The following is an 8,884-nucleotide window of genomic DNA, read 5'->3' as shown; positions in this document are numbered from 1 at the left end:
TTAAATTAAATTAAATTAAATTAAATTAAATTAAATTAAATTAAATTAAATTAAATTAAATTGAATTAAATTAAATTGAATTGAATTGAATTGAATTGAATTATATTAAATTAAATTAAATTAAATTAAATTAAATTATATTAAATTAAATTAAATTAAATTAAATTAAATTAAATTAAATTAAATTGAATTGAATTGAATTGAATTGAATTGAATTGAATTGAATTGAATTGAATTATATTAAATTAAATTAAATTAAATTAAATTAAATTGAATTGAATTGAATTGAATTGAATTGAATTGAAATGAAATGAGTTGAGTTGAGTTGAGTTGAGTTGAGTCGAATTGAATTGAATTGAATTGAATTGAATTGAATTGAATTGAATTGAATTGAATTGAATTGAATTGAATTGAATTGAATTGAATTGAATTGAATTGAATTGAGTTGAGTTGAATTGAATTGAATTGAATTGAATTGGAATGAAATGAATTGAATTGAATTGAATTGAAATGAATTGAATTAAATTAAATTGTATTGAATTGAATTGAATTTTACGATTTCCTAAATAATTCAATAGTAACAGTTAAAACCATTCCCAGGTTTAGAAAACGCTATAATGAATACTTGAATTAAGGAAAATTGTTACTTTAACATTGAGTTCTTGGAAAGGGGTACGGGGTTGGCCCCTTATTAACAAAATACCTTCGGTATGCTAAAAATCTGTTTTTACATTCTCATCCTAATGAGAAGGTATTTTTTTAATGTGAAATTTCACTTGGTCGGTTTTCATCAAATCTCCACGTTTTGAGACCCACTGAGTCAGAAAAAACGATTTTTACGATGGTGTTCGTCTGTCTGTCTGTAGCCTGTAGTCTATATTCTCTAGGCACGATAACATTCGAAAAATTGATCAGATTGGATTCTGCTTTGGCACACTTTTTTAAGGCCTAAAAAGAAAGAACAAGTTCGTGACATAGCTATTTTGGATCAAAATTCAAAAAGTAAGCACATTTTCAAAATTTTTGAAACCACATTTTTCAAAGACTTTAAAATTCTATGAACGGTTGTTCGTAGCACTTCAAAACCCAAACAATTTATGCTATTGAATTTTTTTATAAAAAGAAAATGATCAGAGTTAGATACAAATATTCCGGGTGAAAAATAATAATATTATGTAGTGAATAATAACATAAAACATAAAAACTAATACATACTATTTTTTCAGGAAGTGCCTTAATGTATCTCGCTACTATCGCTTCTACTCAACAGTCTTGGAAGAGAGACATTTAACCAACTTTTCTGTTTAATCGTCCATTTTTTTATATTATAGATTTTTTCTAATTTTATTTATGTTTAATTAATAACGTCCTTATAATAATAATATAATAATCATTTGAAAGGTTTTCAGTGATTTAAAAGCATTTCAGTCATTGCAATTTCTAAAATAAAATTATTTTCCCTAAAAAATGCTACTTTTGCTACCATGATTTGAACTGACCGTGGTTAGTGGAACGTTTTAAGAGGAATTAAAATTCTGTCATCAAACATGATAAGTAAACATGACAATTCACATCGAATAGAATTAAATTTAAAATGAATAGAAAATATTAATTTTTGTCATCACACAATGTATGCAATCGATACATTCTAAAATTGTTTGTCTTATTTCATGTTCGATCTGATTGGTGAAGTCTAAATTTAAGATTCTATGTATTCAAAACGAGTTTTACGACAACGTTTGTAATAATTCAGTATATGTACGATTTTTTTTGCCAATGATCAATTTTCTTTCATTAAGACAATGTCTAGGTTTTCGAAGGTACATTTCTGTACATAATAATATAAAAAACAGATACAAAATTTGTTTGCGTTGCTGAAATAAATGAGATAACACAGCACGAGTAATTTTAAAAGCTTTTAAATAATTTCTGGGCAAATTTTCAGTTACAACTCAGAAATGGTTAAGATTTGAAAAATCCCCGGTTCACTTTAGAATGTATTTAAATTTGAAAATTCTTTGTTCCAAATCAGAATTATGGTGCTTTTGAAATATCTCCTTCTTCGATTCTAAATGTTAGTTATTTTCTAAAATTCCGGGATATACTTCGAGCAATATAATCCGGCGAAATGTTCGAGAATTAAAATAAAGTAGAAATAAAGTTGAAATATTGTGTGTACAATTTTCATTATTTGAAGTATTCAATATCGAATTTTTTAAATATGCAAATGTTTCCAAATGCAATTATTAAAAATGAATAAATAATTGTAAAATTCATTAAAAAATTATAATATGTATACAAGTTTTGTGCGAGTTTATTAAAAAATTGATATATTATTTGTATTTTATTATTTCCGCAAATAAATCATGCATTTCTTCTAGTCCGCATGTTTTAAAAATATAAGAAGTTTTAATTTACATTATCACCAAAGAATGTGATAACCTAACAATTTTATTTCAAGCGCGCAAGCACGATGATGCAGCAAAATTATACATGTGCTTCACGTGTTTAATGCAAGGAAAGATAATTTGAGTAAAAAGGAGAATATTTTCCCAAGAATAAAAGCTTGTAATGTTTGCTATCGCAAACCATTAAATAAATAATAAAAGAATTAACTATAGCATCTTAAAGATTTAAATAACTAAAGCTGTAACTGACGAAATAATTATTGCGTGTTTGCATGTTTTGAAAAGGCTTTTATTTTTGTTATATTGATGCAAAAAGAATCTAACTAAAATAACTAATATTATTTTAATTTTATTAATCAATACGATTGCCAGTTTAGTTTTTCCAGTTTAATATGTAATATCGATTCTTCAAAATACAAATTTAATTGTTTAAACTAAAAATTAAACTATTTGAAAAACTATTTGAATTGAAAATATATAACTATAAATATATAACTATTTGAGTTGAAAATCCATCTCGTTTTGTTAAAGACTAAACTATCCTTCTCTAAAAATTGCCAATTAAAACATTTGAAAAACTCGAAGAATGTAATGTTTTTAAATTCAAACACCTAAAGAAGGATTAAATTTCAGTTAAAGGGCAGTGTCAAAGACTGCCACATTTGCGTGCACCATAGAACTCACAAGATGGTGACATTTATAATAGTGAAATTTTATTACTAAATTTTCAGGTAAATAGTTATTTTTAATATAGAAAATAGCAAATTTATCTAGGCAGTAAAGTGAAACTGCATCCAAGTATAAAAAAATGTAAGCTGTGTTCCATAAGATTCTTTATCTGAAATAAGCACAATAAGCGCAAATTTGTTTGGCCAGGAAATGGAAGGAAAATTGCGTTTGATTGTACCTTGTACATACGCGCGTAAATCTACGTTAATAGTTCAAAATACTCTTCGTAGTTCAATGTACATAGTAAGAAGACCGACGCGCTAGCAGTGAGAGAGTCGCCGCACTTCGGTTTGGCGTGACGTCTGCTTCAGATAGGGGGCACTGGTTACCCCAAACTTGCCTAGATTCTACCAAATAGAAGTGGCGCTATTCGCTGCGTAATTGGCGCGACAACTGTTTGTGTTCGGTAAGCGGCTCTACCAAACTTCTCTCCTTGCATTTTCAAAACGAAGTCTTCACACACTTTTCGTTCACTTTTCTTTAACTACTAAATCAGTTCTTTTTCTTGATGACACTTTACATGCTCCTCGTGGCGGTGAAGTGAAGTGCTATTTTTCAGCTACTCTGCGGCTAGGAAAACAAGCGCCTACTCTACACGTTTAAGGTAGGGGAAATCCTAATAATACAGCTAAATTTTCAATAAACCCGATAAAAATATGAAGAAGCATAAGCAGTTAGACTGTAGGGGCTTCTGTGAAAAATCGAAAGATATTCTGGAAACATAGAAGCTCCATAAAATTCGGGCGAAAAACCCGAAAGTAGGTCTCGGGCTAATAAGCCCCGAAAATGGCGAGTTTGCCGAAGTCGAAGAAACAACGCTGACCTACCTGACGCAAGTTCACTTCTTCGGTTTCTAGCGAATCCAAACTGACCTAAAAGGGGGGACACTAGACCCAAGAGTTAAGGAGGGCCAATTGGAATTTCGCCTCAAAGGTCACAGACAGCAAAAAGGTTGATTAGGTCGTAGGGTTCTTCTTCCCCTTTTAAATCACTAGGGAACGATAGTATCTGCCCAGCGATATTACAAAAAGGCCTGGAATTTGTCATCCCTAGACTGACGAAGTTTTTTAGGCCAAGTATCGCTCTAAAACATTTGCCACCCACAAACCCGGGAAGAAGAGCTACACTGCTGCAAAATATTTTAGACCGTTCAGCCTAAAGTCTTTTATTGTAAAGACGTTAGAAAGACCTTTTGGCCTCACTGCTGCCCGGGGGCAGCATGCTCTACAGGCACGCTGCTCGGTAGAAACAGCACTCCATGCCTTACAGCTTGAGCACCAGTGACTACCGTAGGGGCTTCCTGCCTGTTTAAAAAGTAACTAAATACAGGGTTCGTTATAAAACTAATGCGTATGTATATTTTTTGACGCGACTATACCACGCAGTAACCTCAGCCAGGCGGAAAAATGTGGAGGGCGGTCTTACCGACACAGTGTGCTTGGCGGCAGTTGGCTTCGAGCTCTGGGAGCGAGTGGAAGTGACTTCGCGCAAAAGCTGTTTTTGAAACGTGTAACACGGCGTCATGGAAGCTTCGAACGAGCAGCGGTACGCGAACAAGTTTTGTGTGCTCGCTGCCAAACCCCCGTCGTTCCCCAGCCCCCCTGCAGCCCGTACCTGGCTCCGTGTGATTATTTTTATACCCCTGCTTGAAGCAAGACCTTAAGGGCCACCGTTGTGGGACTTTGGAGAACGTCAAAGCCCATGTTACATCATTTTTGAAGGCCATTCCGGCCCTGTAACTAACCAAAGACTATGATCTAATGGAATATTTTTGATAAAAAAATATATATTTCAAACTACTATAGGAATGTATAAAAATATTCCTGATTCTTTCTTGACAATTTTGGTATTCTTTCTAAGCTTTAAATCATTTTTTAATTTTTATATTTTTCAAGGAATCTGAAAAAGATTAAATTCTCTTAAACTTCTTCGAAACTCTTAAAAAGCTTCTACATTTTTCTCAAAATCGCCAACTAAAAAATTAACGAAAAATCTTCTCTGTTCCTTTTTGAACATTCAACAAATTTTTTTAAATCTTTTGGAGTATTTACTTTAAATTGATATTTAAAAGGAAAAATTCATTTTCAATTTTCCTAAGAATCTTAAAAAAAATGATACTATTGAAATATTTCAAAATTCGTCGAAACCTACGAAAATAATATTAGTCTTAACCAAATTGTAAGGTTTTTAAATTAAGATGTGAATTTTAAACCAGAAGGATGAACCTTCGACAAAAAATAATTGATTTTTATGAAAATATTTCAATTTTCAAACAAAGAGTGGAGTATGTAACCAAAATAATAAATTTGATACCTCTAATAATAAAGTGCCCAAAGTTTAGCATATATGTTAGTAAAATTGTAAGAAGTTACAAGAAGCTTCCGAAATTTCAGAAGTTACGAGATGTTTACAACAAATTTTAAAATAACCAGAAATTGAGAAACTTATTTAAAATGTCAAATAATTAAAAAATTATAGTTCGGCTGTCTTATGTAAAATAACGTACATAGCGAGGAGTAGATATTGGACTTCACGTGGAATTTCATCATTGAAAAGAGTTTTCCTCTGTTTGCAATTTTATTTCCGAAATCTTCTATGTGGGGATCTTTCGAATACGGTACTATAAATTTTGACAAATTTGAGTAAATTATTAAATATGAGGGAATTTCAATTATAATAAAAATCATAGTAATATTTGTTAAGAGGAAAATGGCACATTGAGATGTTTGATTACAGAAATTATTATTTAAAATTACAAAAGTGTTCTTTTTTTGTTTAAGCATCTGTTTTTTGTTGTTAGTGAAAATATGAATTCTTGAGTTAAAAATTGATTTTTTGCTTCGAAATTTTCTTTTTTTTTATTCACCTGTTTCATTTAAAATTCAGCTGCACTGTCAAAAATGTCCTTTTTGGTTAAAGAATCAGCCGTTTCGTTTAAATTCCATTTCATCTGTTAAAAACTAAATAACTTTGTTAAGAATTCATCTTTTCTTTTTTTTAAATATTATGTATGTATTTTGATAAAATGTGCCGTTTATTAATCAGATTTTCTTTGCCCTCCGCAAATTTATTTCAGGAATGTTCAAATACGGTAATATCATAAACTTCGAGGTATTTCATTAATGTATAATTTAGGATTGGCATACATTTTTTAACTACCTTAATTTTATAATTTGAGTATTTACTTTTTCGAAGAAAAATTTTATTTGATCCTTTAAATATTGTTTTTATGGGACTTAGAAATTATTCTGTTTTTAACTGATTTTTGAATTTGCAATAAAATTTCAAGAAAATACAGACACCATATAAAATTTTTAATTGCCACAAAACCACATTTCTTTTAGCAAAAGACTTTTCACTTAATATAATCTTTTTTTAGTTATAAAAATGCTGTTGCATTCTCTTGATAAAATTTCTAATTTTTTTATTCCACGTCTTATAATATTTTCAAAAATTATACCGTTTTCGATTTTTCAGAATATTTTCAAAGTTTAAATTATTTTGTAAACTATTACAAAACTTCTATATATTTTAAAACAATGACCCGATGATTTCCAATAGTTTTTGATGTGGAATTTAATCTTGTGTATGTTCTAAAATATTATTTTAACGCATTTTGAAAAGCAACTTGAATCCCTAAAAAACTTGAAATTTTGGTAAATTTCATAAAGTTTTTGCAATTCTCCGACATACTTTTAATAATTTAAAATGCCTTAAGAGGTAAATAATATACAATTTCATCTGCGATGGAGGGAACAGGTTTAAAATTTCAAAACTTATTTCAGAATTGTTTATTTGAAAAAATATGGAATTTTCTTATATACAAAATTCATGTAAACGTTTAACAAACAACTGTCTTATTCCAAATATAGAATTCGCATTCAAGGGATTTTAGAAATCCACATTAATGTTTTCTGGGATTTAATGTAAATTTTTGTAATTTTAAGAAGAAAACACGTGATGATAGTCAATGGGGGGGGGGGGGGTCAGAAATAATATAACTCTCAGCAACCAGGAGGGAGGTGGAAGATGAGAAAAAAAGCGATTCCATGATTGACGAAAGAACCTTAAGACAAAAGTCGAAATTTTTACTCAAATTTAATTAATGCTTGATTTTTATTGCTCTTATCGATTTTCTTCTATCAACAACGATTTTATCGAAAAATATTTATTGGGAAGTAGTGTTTATACATTTGCGATAAATTTCACCTTGAACTGAATCTGACTTTTATTAGAGTTACGCTATAATGTTTAATGTTCTCCCATGAAGATTAATTGTCGACATGAAGAAGACGAATTCTCCACAAAATTCTTGACTTTGGAGCCATGTAGTTTAATTTTTAACTATAAAAAATTAATATTCAATTAAAAGTATTAATTTTGAATAAAAAAGGAAAAGTCGCATCTTCAGTTGAAGAAACTATTTCTCAACCAAAAAATGTTTTTTTTTAAATAGTCCAGTTTTTAAAAAGAGGGAGATTATAAATTGAAATTACGATTATTAAAAAAAATAACTTTTCAGTAACAGAGTTACTAGAACCCCATTAGATTGTCTAAATAGATTTGGTTAAAACTTTAATCTTTTAACTGAAATTCAAATATTATATTTTTGCTACTGAATTTTCGGTTAAGAACTTAACTGTTTAGTTAAAAAATCAACTATTTGGTTTGAAATTTGTCTTCTTTGACATAGAGAATTGATCTTCTTCTTCAGAAATTTATCTTTTGGTTGTAAATTCAGTCTCTTCGTTGAGTGTCGTTCTCCTATATTTAAGAGGGACATTTTTAAATGTACCACAAAATGTGGTACCATTACAAGTTAAAACATCGAACGTAGAAAAAGTCTAAGTTACTTAAAATACAATCTATTCTACTACATTTTTATTGATTCACAAGTTTTTTTTTCTAGAAGATTATACTTAATTTAGAATAGATAAAAAAAAGGTTTTGGATTGCAGCCTATAATTTTTTGAGAGAAAATTTCCATTTAATCTACCACTGTATAAGGAAGTTTTCTTGACCCGTTTACAAGTAGAAAAATTATTTCAGATACTGTGCCGTTAGTAATTTGTCACAAAGGATGCGCATTACAATTTTAGGAAAACCAATAATACCTTGCGATAAAAGAAGCAATAAAGTATTTTCTTCTTGTTAGATGAAAAATTTTATTATAAGGAAATTTTCTGTTATTCCAATTTCTATTTCTAGGTCTGAACATTTTTTTTCTGTTGTATTTCTATAGGATTGAAAAACCCACACACGCTCAGAAAAATGTTAAAAGCAGAAGTTATGAAACTAAGTTCATAAAATGCCAAAATAAAAAATTTTAAATTCGCTGCATTGCCAATTCAGATTCTTGGGTCTTGGGAATTCTTTCTAATACATTTTTATCATTAAAAGTTTTCATATACCTAAAATAATTTTTCTTCTAATCAAACTCTGAAAAAAATTGAGAAGAACTCTTTGAAATTCAGATATTAAAAAAAAAAATTAAACTCAATAATGTAAAAAAAACTCTGCAAACAAGAAATTTTTTAAACCTTTTGTTCGATCCATGCTAAATGCATTACACTTTTTTGGAACCCCAATACGCTGCTTTTTCAAGTTGTAGCGATTTTGAATTCCAAAAGTATTTAAATTCGACTCAGTCTAATAACTATGTAGGGCATCAAACAAATATGGCGCCGGACAGACCATAAATATTAAGCGAATTGGACAAAAAACTTTGAAAAAATTCTCATAAAAAT

The sequence above is a fragment of the Belonocnema kinseyi genome, chromosome 2 (genome assembly GCF_010883055.1).
Source record: "Belonocnema kinseyi isolate 2016_QV_RU_SX_M_011 chromosome 2, B_treatae_v1, whole genome shotgun sequence".
Classification (NCBI taxonomy): Eukaryota; Metazoa; Arthropoda; class Insecta; order Hymenoptera; family Cynipidae; genus Belonocnema; species Belonocnema kinseyi.
Note: the sequence above shows the minus strand (reverse complement) of the source record.